Source organism: Carassius auratus, chromosome 50, assembly GCF_003368295.1.
Source record: "Carassius auratus strain Wakin chromosome 50, ASM336829v1, whole genome shotgun sequence".
Taxonomy (NCBI): Eukaryota; Metazoa; Chordata; class Actinopteri; order Cypriniformes; family Cyprinidae; genus Carassius; species Carassius auratus.
The window spans coordinates 3,926,747-3,940,426 of NC_039292.1; the positions used below are offsets into that span (position 1 = coordinate 3,926,747).

The window sequence follows — 13,680 nt, forward strand, 5'->3', positions numbered from 1 at the left end:
AGTACAAATTCAGTATCTATCCACAACATTACGATTACTGAAAACAATGCCAATAATTCAACATTATAAATTGGATTTTGGATGGGCTTGTCATCAAGGGTAAAAACTGACAGCAATGTAAACTAGATATCAAACCAGTATTATAAATTTTACATAAATACTTTCACTTTGTAAACAAGTAGCAATATATAAAAATCAGTTATTTCTGATTCTACATTCATAGACATGTATCTAATTCCTATGCACACATTTAATGCACCAACATCTTGATCGTGAGCCACTAGTTCACATCACAATTTTCATCTCAATATTATTTATATTTTTTTCTTTGCCTCCAGTCTTCCGCCTTCTGCATGTATATCAAATTTAATTGAAAAGTGCTTAAAAAAAATTACATACACAACACGCATGTATGCTTTGTTCGTTTTCTACATTTCTTCTATACAAATTTTTTTTTTTATGTGCCAAATATTACTTCTGAAATATCAATTATGATACTTTCAAAAAGTTCCCTTATACCTAAATAAGGGGATGCATTAAACAGCCAAACCTCTGTTTAGTGCTCAGGCTACAAATAGTACTTGGCGTTTGTTGTCAGTGTATCAGTCATCGCTTGTTTGCTACACTAAGACGATCACTTCTTGGAAGTTTATGGTTGTGTGGTCTCAGGAGAAAGACGCGGTCAGGATGGCTTCATGCTGCTGATGGTGGAGGGTACCGATCCCCACGGCAGGAGCCGGTAATGCTGGTCTACTGACTAATCTCAACTGAGGGAACAAATCACAAGATCAACATTTAGCAATAAATCAGTTTTCATTTAATGAATGTCAACAATTTAAGCTAAGAGGCTATCTATTAGCGTGAAGTGGTGACCTGACCTTGCAGGCTAACTGTTTTTCAAATCTTGGTGATACAAATGACCAGCAGCCCATGTTCTGTGGCTCCTCTTGACTCCAGATCAAATCTGTAAAGGAAAAGGAAATATATTAATTGATATAATATAATATAATATAATAAGAAGCTGGATATGTTTTCTGTTTAAATGTGCCGGCTTACAATACAGTTTGCAGTTTAAAATGTTCACAACTTACAACAAAACACTTAAATAAGCATTAAATATACACTATTATATATATAAATATTATATTATACTATTATATATATAATATATATATATATATATATTTTTTTTTTTAAATAAATAAATTACTATTTTAATTCAGCAAGGATGCATTAAATTGATCATAAGTGTTTAAATTGTTCCAAAGTGAGATTTCCATTTAAAAATACTGCTGTCCTTTTGAATATTCTATGCATTGAGACAAAAAAAATGTATCATGGTTTGCACAAAAATATTAAGCAGCACAACTATTTTTAACATTGATAATACAAAGAAAATGTTTCTTGAGCAGCAAAGTAGCATATTACAGTGAATTTTGAAGGATCATGTGACTGAAGACTGGAGGTAATGATGCTGAAAATTCAGCTTTGCAATCACAGGTATACATTTTTAAATATATTAAATAAGAAAACAGTTGTTTTAAATTGTATTTAAAATATATCTGAAATATATTTACTTGTTTTTTTTACTGTATAAAATATCTCTTTCAACTTTTTTTTTTATCTTACTGACCCCAAACTGTGGAATTGTGTTTATGATAAAAAAAAAAAAAAGTAACGCTTTAGTACAGGGTCCGATTCACACTAATAACTACTTGCTTATTAGTATGTCTATTATTAACATATTGGCTGTTTATTAGTGCTTATAAAGTACATATAATGCATGACATCCATAATCCTACCCAATACCCTTAACTTAACAACTACCTTATAAACTATTGATAAGCAGCAAATAAGGAGTTAATTGAGGCAAAAGTCAGTCAAGTTAATGGTTAGTTAATAGTGAGAATTGGACCCTAAAATAAAGTGTGACCCAAAAATATTTTACTAATAAAATATATCTTATATATTTCATTCTATAAGGAAAAGCAAGTATAATGTTGTATTTACTTTTTCATGGATTTTGGTGTATTGCATTCTGGGATTGCCGAAAGGCATTTTATTACAAAGAAAATTAATCAACAACTTTGCATTTAAGCGATTTCATACGAAGGCCACACACAGAGCAACTGCCACAATACCAAAGAAACAAATGCTAAATATAGCTGCAAGCAGCGATGGCGGGCTCAAGCCACCAATGCCATCGCCACCCCGGTGGCATCAGGTAAACTGTGCCCAGCGGGCACATGCATTCACAATATCCCTCTGGCAGTGAGGTTTTAAGGGATATGGCAGTTAAAGGGTTAATCCGAATCATCTAGACTTTAAAATCACATTCACAGAACAATATATATATATAACTTTAGTAACACTTTACAATAAGATTCCATTTATAAACATTATGTTAACATGAACAATATTTATATAGCATTCATTCATGTCAGTTAATATTCCAAACTTAAACATTAAAACATTGTTTTATTGTGATTTTTTTCCAAGCACATTTTACCAATTCCAAACCATATCAATCTTAATAACTACCATTATTTTTTATTTAATCATTTATGAGTGCTATACAATAGTCCAGGAAAGCTGGAAGATAAAAACTCCTTATATTCATGTGTGCAGAAGTATTAGGCATGTTTTCTTTTACAGATGAAATGCGCTAAAAAAGAGTTTTAACTCAAACTGTAAAGTCGAAAATTATGAAATACCCATGATAAATATCAAACACAAATGCAATACAGAAATGGATAAGTTAAGACTTGACCATTGTACAAAAAATGCTGACTGGGTCATGAGGTCAGAAAAGAAGAAGAAAAAAACAGGTCAAGAAGAACTGACAAAAAGAATTGCAAAATAATTAGGAATTAATGTGAAGATTAATTTTTAGTCAATTCTGCAAGACAGACTTTTCAGGAAAGGAGGTGGAATTAAAATGAGCTCCTAAATCTTAATCCCAGATTCTGGAAGATATATTCCTCAAACCATCGGACAAGAGGAGGTGGTGCTGGTCCTTCACGAGTCACTCTAATCTGTTCATAAAGCCTATATATAAAGCCTTAATATATAGTATTTCACAATACTTAATGGTATTCTAATTAAATCATTTTTTGGAATCTTAGATCTCTCAGAACCTGACAAATTGTAATTCTGAGACTCCAGGAAAGTGGCAGTTCTGTAAAATGTTGGTGCTGGAGACTAAATGCTCCCTGATAGTTTCACACCTAATTCACTTAACACACACACAAACACACACACACACACACACACACACATTACCCACAGTGACAGTGGGACAGAGTGACATCAGATGTATGATAGTTTTTTAATTTTCTATCATCCATATAGTGTTGTATAGTCATGAAACTATGCATATTTCCTCAGAATGACTTGTCTTCTATGTGTAAATTTTTTTGAAGTGTTTAGAAGCTGCACTTTAAAAAAATAAAAGACATTTACTGGTTACTTTTTTACTGTTATTTCAAAAAATCACCACGACAAAACCATTCAAGCTATCCAAAATTAATTCGCATCTGTTCTGTAAGATAAATTCTTTAAACAGTGGTAAAAGAGGATGTGGTGCTGATCCTTCAAGAGTCACTCAAAACGTATCTGTCCATAAAGCCTATAAAGAATTATTCTTAATATACAGTTCACAATACTTCAGCTTGTTATTCTAATTAAGTGAGGGTCATTTTATCAGTAATATACATAAAATTCATATTATTTTTATTTGAAAGATTTCTATAAATGATTTAAATCATACTTGTTTCTACAATAATTATTTAAAAGTAATCCTATAGCTCCATCTGGTGGCCATTATTGGTACTAAGAATTGCAAGCTTCATTTATAAGTTATGATAGTTTTAATTTTATGCTGGCTCTTGAAAATGATAAAGCTATGAAACTTACTGTGCTTCCTTCAAATGATGACTTCTACGTATATAAAAAATTATGAAGAGTTTGGAATGAAAAAATTTAAAGATATAGTAAAATAACTATTGTATTTTTTTATGTTACTTTAATAAATCGCTATGACCACACCATTTAAGCTATCCTAAACCCATTCACAATTTAACATCTCAGTATATTGGCTTCATGTTAAAAAAAGTTTGGTGTGAACTACTTGTGTCTTCTTGGATGAGTATGAATTCATTTACAGGCTGATTTTATCATAAATCCACAATAGAATTTCTGAGTTCTGTATCAATCTGTGTTGTTGTTTGTTTATTTTTATTTTTTTTTTTTTCATAGGGAGATAACTGACCCTTTACTCTCCTTTTTAATAAATGTGCTTATAAACCAAAAACAAGCTATTTATAGCTGTATTTATAAACTGCTTACTACTGACTATTAATATTGGGACAAGGCTTTATAAAGCATGAACTGACTATTTACTTTTTGAGTTTGAAATTATTATTTGCAGCACAAATAAGGTTTTTTAGGATTTTTAAAAATCCCTAAAACTGTCAGAAAAGGATAAGGCCTAAGATTTCTATGTGAGTGCCTAAATTTATTTGTTTTTATAACTATAATGCATAAACTATGAAATTATACAAAATGTATAAAAAAGTAAAACAGTTATTGTTTTCCAATGTTTTTTATTGATTAATTTTTTATTTTATTTTTTGGATTTACATTTAAAAAAATTAGCCTACTGCAATCATTCTAAACAGCTTGAATAAAACCTGTTAATATTTATTATAGACCACTGTAACTGTGTATAATCTAACAAACAAGTTTATTATGAAAATAAAAGTGTGTACACCAGATAAATTGGACGATAAAGAAATTGCTAACAATAGTATAATAGAGCATGTTTTATGTTTTTAGGCGTTTAGATGCAGAAATGGACAAATCAAATGTAAAATAAAATGTAATTGATTTAATTAAATATAGATTAATTCTTGTTAGAGCAAAATAATAAATAAATACGTACACACATTAAAAAAGCTACGGAAGTTCTAAGCGGCCATGCATTATATATTTTTTTCTTTTTGTTTTCGCGTTATAACGACTTAATTTTCTCGTTATCTCGACATAACGAGGGTCATTTTCTCGTTATAACGACTTAATTTTCTCGTTATCTCGACATAACGAAGTTCGTTTTCTCGTTATAGCGACTTATTTTTCTCGTTTTCTCGACATAACGAAGTTCGTTTTCTCGTTATAACGACTTAGTTTTCTCTAAGAAGTTACAAAACTGCGCCAGCAGGTGGCACTATAGACCTGAATATAACTGATGGGGTGTTGTACACTGTCCACTTTACTGTACGTGGACCTTCCTCGTGATCGCTACAATTTGTGCAGTCTTGTTCATTACTGACATCTAATTAATTCATAAATGTTAAATGCTTGAATCAATATGAATATTTTGTGTATTAAGTTCCTGCTAGATGCATGAGTTTCACCAACGCGTTCTGTGTCATAAAATAACTGCTTATCAAAACCACATCACTGTATTCTGTTTATCTACAGTAGGACGGGATTTAACGATGTAGGCTGATGTGCTTCTTTTCCTTATTACTAATCTTTATTGTTAACCATATTGATGAGAAATGTGATATGTAAAATCCATAGGCTAATTTAATTCAGTTTTGTTCTATAATGTTGTAACGTTAATCGTTTTTTCTACACACACATACACTACACGTACACATGAACGCTCTTTTCAAACAGAAGCTTGTAACACACATGATATCTGCCACATCATATAATGACTACTACAAATTACAAATTATATATAATTTTATTTCAAATAAAGGGAAAATGAAAAGTGAGTTTAATCCAAGCAGCTCTAACGGCGCGGTGTTGCCATTTAAACATGTTAATTACAAAAACAAAACGTTAGTTGTAGCCTACTGTCTCTGGAAAAATCAACAGTGATTGATCAGCCTTTATTTATATACAGTATTGTAGACGTTATTACCTAGGCTAAGCAAAATTTGCTGAAATATAGGCTACAGTAAGAGCACCTGCATGGTTGTCCATCAGATGACTGTCAAAGTTGAGTTCGTTACTATAGCAACAGTAAAACTGTCATGTCGTTATAACGAGAAAACAAACTTTCGTTATGTCGAGATAACGAGAAAATTAAGTCGTTATAACGAGAAAACAAAAAGGAAAAAAATTATAATGCATGGCCACTTAGAACTTCCGTAAAAAGCAGCCAAGATGAATGAATCAGGAGACAGAAGCAGCTGGTATATGCGGTCACTTAATACTCAAATCCAGTAGATCCACTTCAGATATATTTCTCAACAGTTTATGTTCACGTGGCTGTTTTCGTTTATAGTCGCCAAGCTATTATGTGTTTTGAAATAATCTTGTCCGTGATGTGTTTGTTCTTACGACGAAAGGCAGAATCCTGCAGCTCGAGAGATATATGTTATTCTGCCAGTCGCGCTTTCAAATAGTCTTTCCCACTTAAACGGGTCACAAACAACTGCATCTAGCTCTTGTAGTGTTACAATGGGTTTATTGTGTGCATTTGTGGTAATATTTTATTTAAAAAAGCTCTTAAACAAGAATAAATCCGTTTGTTTTGAGCTCGACACTGTACGCGCTGATCGGAGGCGGTGATTTCAGATAGGCAGCCACAAATATTTCATTTTCACACAAACAGTTCAAAAACATCTGAATTTAGCTCTTGGTGTGTTCTAATTGGTTGATTGTGTGATATCGCTGTAATAATTTATTTTTAAAAGCTTTAAAACAGGAATAAATTCGTTTTTTCTGAGCTCTTTACTCCAGACGCTCGTGATCACAGCGGTGATTCATCTCTCCTATTTCTCACGTATCTCTGGCCAGAAATAATTTATCCATGAGCCCTGAACCGGTAATAATCAGATATGTTGGTTTAGCTTGTCAGTGTGAATTAAATCTAAATATTTATTTGTATTTTTAACCGATTTAAAAGTGAAAGTAAAAGTCCGGGAATTGAACCTGTAGGGGCGCTATTTCTCTCAGACAATGGAAGTCTAAGCACATATACTAAAACAGAGGGACAGAGTGAGATGAGATGTCTGGCAGTTTTTTAATTTTCTGTTATCCATACAGTGTTGTAAAGTCGTGAAACTATCCATATTTACTCAGAATGACTTTTTTTCTGTATGAAAAAAGGTTTTGAAGTGTTTGGAATTTAAAAATGCAGGACAATTAATAATTCCATTTTTACTGTCATTTAAAAAAATCACCACGACAAAACTGTTCAAGCTATCCAAAATCCATTGGCAATTTAAGTTGTTTAAAATGTTTTGGCATCATGTAGACAAAGTTTGGTGTGTATAGTGTTACTCTCCTCTGAGCAGTATGCATTAATTCACAGCTAAATGTAAAAAAAAATCCACATTCAAATCAAAATAGCTGACTTCCTGTTGATCGTAGCTGATGACTGTGAATTAGAAAGTTGTCCGTCTTGATAAGAACAATTTTTGTACCGAGTTTGGTGTCTGTAGCTAAAAGTAACCCCCCCACTTTTGACAAAAGGTGGCGCTATAGAGTGCCTCTTCCACGCCCTTTTAAAAGCTTTTTCCATTGTCTAGCTATCAAGAATACTGATATGTGTTTTGAGTTTCATGTAAATCTGAGGTTGTTATCTGTCTCAAAATCACCATAACAGAATATTCAAGTTTGACACGTTGCCATGGCAACAATATACAAGATATCAATATCCCCACAACAGATTTACATTGGCCATGTTTTGTCATTATTCTGATGAAGTTTGAAGCAAATCGAGTAAAAATAAGATGCTGAATTCAAAGCATTTTGAAATTGACTCACTTCTTGCTGCCAGTTGGTGGCGCTATAACGTTGACTCTTAATAGTCACATATATATGATCGGTATCATACAACGAATAAAACAATGAAGTTTGATCAAATTCAGGAAATGTATGTGGATGTTATTAGACATTTCCTGTTTCTCATTTCTCGCCATAATTTCCACGCCTCGCCACGGGCAAACCGTTCGAGATATCAAAAATCCCCTCGCAATTTTTCATCCCCAATGTCTTGAGATCATGTTCACCGAGTTTCGTGGCGAACGGGTTGAAAACCTCAGAGGAGTATTTCAAATTGCAGAGCATGCTTTTTTTAAACAGCCCTGAATAGCTGACTTCCTGTTGGGCGGAGCCTATGACATAAAGTGTGAAAGTTGTTCGGCTCAATGTGATCTATAAGTGTACCGAGTTTCATATAAATATATGCAAGTGTGTGTGAGCTATGGTTCATGATTTCTGACAGTGTTCCAGGGGGCGCTGTAGAGTCCCTGTGCCACGCCCGGGTCCCAGCCTCCGCAGCGTCCTGATGGCCGCAGATTCCAATGTGTGTGCCAATTTTCAAGAGTTTTTGAGCATGTTAAGGCCCCCAAAAACCCCCGGAAGGTTTAATAAAAAAAAAAAAAAAATATAGCTGCAAGCAGCGATGGCGGGCTCAAGCCACCAATGCCATCGCCACCCCGGTGGCATCAGGTAAACTGTGCCCAGCGGGCACATGCATTCACAATATCCCTCTGGCAGTGAGGTTTTAAAGGATATGGCAGTTAAAGGGTTAATCCGAATCATCTAGACTTTAAAATCACATTCACAGAACAATATATATTTATAACTTTAGTAACACTTTACAATAAGATTTCATTTATAAACATTGTTAACATAAACAATATTTATATAGCATTCATTCATGTAAGTTAATATTCCAAACGTAAACATTAAAAAAAAAAATTATTGTGATTTTTTTCCAAGCACATTTTACCAATTCCAGACCATATCAATCTTAATAACTACCATTATTTTTTATTTAATCATTTATGAGTGCTATACAATAGTCCAGGAAAGCTGGAAGAGAAAAACTCCTTATATTCATGTGTGCAGAATTATTAGCCATGTTTTCTTTTACAGATGAAATGCGCTAAAAAAGAGTTTTAACTCAAACTGTAAAGTCGAAAATTATGAAATACCCATGAGAAATATCAAACACAAATGCCATACAGAAATGGATAAGTTAAGACTTGACCATTGTACAAAAAATGCTGACTGGGTCATGAGGTCAGAAAAGAAGAAGAAAAAAGCAGGTCAAGAAGAACTGACAAAAAGAATTGCAAAATAATTAGGAATTCATGTGAAGATTAATTTTTAGTCAATTCTGCAAGACAGACTTTTCAGGAAAGGAGGTGGAATAAAAATGAACACCTAAATCTTAATCCCAGATTCTGGAAGATATATTCCTCAAACCATCGGACAAGAGGAGGTGGTGCTGGTCCTTCATGAGTCACTCAAATCTGTTCATTAAGCCTATATATAAAGTCTTAATATATAGTATTTCACAATACTTCATGGTATTCTAATTAAATAGTTTTTTGGAATCTTAGATCTCTCAGAACCTGACACCGAGTAATTCTGAGACTCCAGGAAAGTGGCAGTTCTGTAAAATGTTGGCGCTGGAGACTAAATGCTCCCTGATAGTTTCACACCTAATTCACTTAACACACACACAAACACACACGCACACACACACACACACACAAACACTACCCACTGTGACAGAGGGACAGAGTGACATCAGATGTATGATAGTTTTTTTAATTTTCTATCATCCATATAGTGTTGTATAGTCATGAAACTATGCATATTTCCTCAGAATGACTTGTCTTCTATATGTACATTTTTTTGAAGTGTTTAGAAGCTGCACTTACAAAAAATAAAAGACATTTACTGGTTACTTTTTTACTGTTATTTAAAAAAAATCACCACGACAAAGCCATTCAAGCTATCCAAAATTCGTTCGCACCTGTTCTGTAAGATAAATTCTTTAAACAGTGGTAAAAGAGGATGTGGTGCTGAAGCTTCAAGAGTCACTCAAAACGTATCTGTCCATAAAGCCTATAAAGAATTATTCTTAATATACAGTTCACAATACTTCAGCTTGTTATTCTAATTAGGTGAGGGTCATTTTATCAGTAAAATACATAAAATTCATATTATTTTTCTTTGAAAGATTTCTATAAATGATTTAAATCATACTTGTTTCTACAATAATTATTTAAAAGTAATCATATAGCTCCATCTGGTGGCCATTATTGGTACCAAGAATTGCAAGCTTGATTTATATGTTATGATAGTTTTAATTTTATGCTGGCTCCTGAACATAATAAAGCTTTGAAACTTATTGTGCTTCCTTCAAATTATGACTTCTACGTAAATAAAAAAATATGAAGAGTTGGAATGAAAAATTGTAAAGATATAGTAAAATAACTATTGTATTTTGTTTATGTTACTTTAATAAATCGCTATGACCACACCATTTAAGCTATCCTAAACCCATTCACAATTTAACATCTCAGTATATTGGCTTCATGTTAAAAAAAGTTTGGTGTGAACTACTTGTGTCTTCTTGGAGGAGTATGAAATCATTTACAGGCTGATTTTATCATAAATCCACAATAGAATTTCTGAGTTCTGTATCAATCTGTTTTGTTGTTTGTTTATTTTTATTTTTTTATTTTTCATAGGAAGATAACTGATCCTTTACTCTCCTTTTTAACAAATGTGCTTATAAACCAAAAACAAGCTATTTATAGCTGTATTTATAAACTGCTTACTACTGACTATTAATATTGGGACAAGGCTTTATAAAGCATGAACTGACTATTTACTTTTTGAGTTTGAAATTATTATTTGCAGCACAAATAAGGTTTTTTAGGATTTTTAAAAATCCCTAAAACTGTCAGAAAAGGATAAGGCCTATTTCTATGTGAGTGGCTACATTTATTTGTTTTTATAACTATAATGCATAAACTATGAAATTATACAAAATGTATAAAAAAGTACAACAGTTATTGTTTTCCAATGTTTTTTATTAATTTTTTTTTTTTTTTTTTTTTTTTGGATTTACATTTAAAAAAATTAGCCTACTGCAATCATTCTAAACAGCTTGAATAAAACCTGTTAATATTTATTATAGACCACTGTAACTGTGTATAATCTAACAAACAAGTTTATTATGAAAATAAAAGTGTGTACACCAGAAAAATTGGACGATAAAGAAATTGCTAACAATAGTATAATAGATCATGTTTTATGTTTTTAGGCGTTTAGATGCAGAAATGGACAAATCAAATGTAAAATAAAATGTAATTGATTTAATTAAATATAGATTAATTCTTGTTAGAGCAAAATAATAAATACATACGTACACACATTAAAAAAGCAGACAAGATGAATGAGTTTCATTTTTTTTAGATTCAAATTTAAGACAGACGCAGCTGGTATATGCGGTCACTTAATATTAAAATCCAGTAGATCCACTTCAGATTTATTTCTCAACAGTTTATGTTCAATTGGCTGTTTTCGTTCATATTCGCCAAGCTATTTTGAAATAATCTTGTCCGTGATGTGTTCGTTCGTACGACGAAAGCCAGAAACCTGCAGCTCGAGAGATATATGTTATTCTGCCAGTCGCGGTGTCAAATAGTCTTGCACACTTAAACGAGTCACAAACACCTGCATTTAGCTCTTGTAGTGTTACAATGGGTTTATTGTGTGCATTTGTGGTAATATTTTATTTAAAAAAGCTCTTAAACAAGAATAAATTCGTTTGTTTTGACATCGTGACACTGTACGCGCTGATCGGAGGCAGTGATTTCAGATAGGCAGCCACAAATATTTCATTTTCACACAAACAGTTCAAAAACATCTGAATTTAGCTCTTGGTGTGTTCTAATTGGTTGATTGTGTGATATCGCTGTAAATAATTTATTTTTAAAAGCTTTAAAACAGGAATAAATTCGTTTTTTCTGAGCTCTTTACTCCAGACTCTCGTGATCAGAGCGGTGATTCATCTCTCCTATTTCTCACGTATCTCTGGCCAGAAATAATTTTATCCATGAGCCCTGAACCGGTAATAATCAGATATGTTGGTTTAGCTTGTCAGTGTGAATTAAATCTAAGTATGTATTTGTATTTTTAACCGATTTAAAAGTGAAAGTAAAAGTCGGGAATTGAACCTGTAGGGGCGCTATTTCTCTCAGACAATGGAAGTCTGAAGCACATATACTCAAACATAGGGACAAAGTGAGATGAGATGTCTGACAGTTTTTTTAATTTTCTGTTATCCATACAGTGTTGTAAAGTCGTGAAACTATCCATATTTACTCAGAATGACTTTTTTTCTGTATGAAAAAAGGTTTTGAAGTGTTTGGAATTTAAAAATGCAGGACAATTAATAATTCCATTTTTATTGTCATTTAAAAAAATCACCACGACAAAACCGTTCAAGCTATCCAAAATCCATTGGCAATTTAAGTTGTTTAAAATGTTTTTGGCATCATGTAGACAAAGTTTGGTGTGTATAGTGTTACTCTCCTCTGAGCAGTATGCATTAATTCACAGCTAAATGTAAAAAAAAATCCACATTCAAATCAAAATAGCTGACTTCCTGTTGATCGTAGCTGATGACTGTGAATTAGAAAGTTGTCCGTCTTGATAAGAACAAATTTTTTTACCGAGTTTGGTGTCTGTAGCTAAAACTAACCCCCCCACTTTTGACAAAAGGTGGCGCTATAGAGTGCCTCTTCCACGCCCTTTTAAAAGCTTTTTTCCATTGTCTAGCTATCAAGAATACTGATATGTGTTTTGAGTTTCATGTAAAATCTGAGGTTGTTATCTGCCTCAAAATCACCATAACAGAATATTCAAGTTTGACACGTTGCCATGGCAACAATATATAAGATATCAATATCCCCAAAACAGATTTACATCGGCCATGTTTTGTCATTATTCTGATGAAGTTTGAAGCAAATCGAGTAAAATAAGATGCTGAATTCAAAGCATTTTTGAAAATGACTCACTTCCTGCTGCCAGTTGGTGGCGCTATAACGTTGACTCTTAATAGTCACATATATACGATCGGTATCAATACAACGAACAAACCGATGAAGGTTTGATCAAACTCAGGCAATGTATGTGGATGTTATTAGGCATTTCCTGTTTCTCACTTTTTGCCCTAATTTCAACGCCTCGCCACGGGCCAAACCGTTCGAGATATCAAAAAAATCCCCTCGCAATTTTTCATCCCCAATGTCTTGAGATCATGTTCACCGAGTTTTCGTGGCGACGGGTTGTAAACCTCAGAGGAGTATTTCAAATTCCAGAGCATGCTTTTTTTAAACAGCCATGAAATAGCTGACTTCCTGTTGGGCGGAGCCTATGACATAAAGTTGTGAAAGTTGTTTTGGCTCAATGAGATCTATAAGTGTACCGAGTTTCATATAAATATATGCAAGTGTGTGTGAGCTATGGTTTCATGATTTCTGACAGTGTTCCAGGGGGCGCCGTAGAGCCCCTGTGCCACGCCCGGGTCCCAGCCCTCTGCAGCGTCCTGATGGCCGCAGATTCCAATGTGTGTGCCAATTTTCATGAGTTTTTGAGCATGTTAAGGCCCCAAAAACCCCCGGAAGGTTTAATAAAAAATAAAAAAAATAATAATAAATATAGCTGCAAGCAGCGATGGCGGGCTCAAAGCCACCAATGCCATCGCCACCTCGGTGGCATCAGGTAAACTGTGCCCAGCGGGCACATGCATTCACAATATCCCTCTGGCTGTGAGGTTTTAAGGATATGGCAGTTTAAAGGGTTAATCCGAATCATCTAGACTTTAAAATCACATTCACAGAACAATAT

General features: G+C 33.2%; 1 protein-coding gene and 1 long non-coding RNA gene across 2 annotated transcripts in view; one reads left to right on the forward strand and one right to left on the reverse strand.

Moving 5' to 3' along the window:
* The window catches only part of LOC113066682 (uncharacterized), a 672,150-nt gene that overhangs the window by 242,451 nt on the left and 416,019 nt on the right, over positions 1–13,680 (forward strand). The window lies entirely within an intron of this gene.
* Positions 354–966, reverse strand: LOC113066708 (uncharacterized). The gene is made up of 2 exons (XR_003279216.1): positions 879–966; positions 354–767 (listed from the first exon to the last, which is right to left on the reverse strand). It is a non-coding gene; the product is annotated as an uncharacterized LOC113066708 (long non-coding RNA).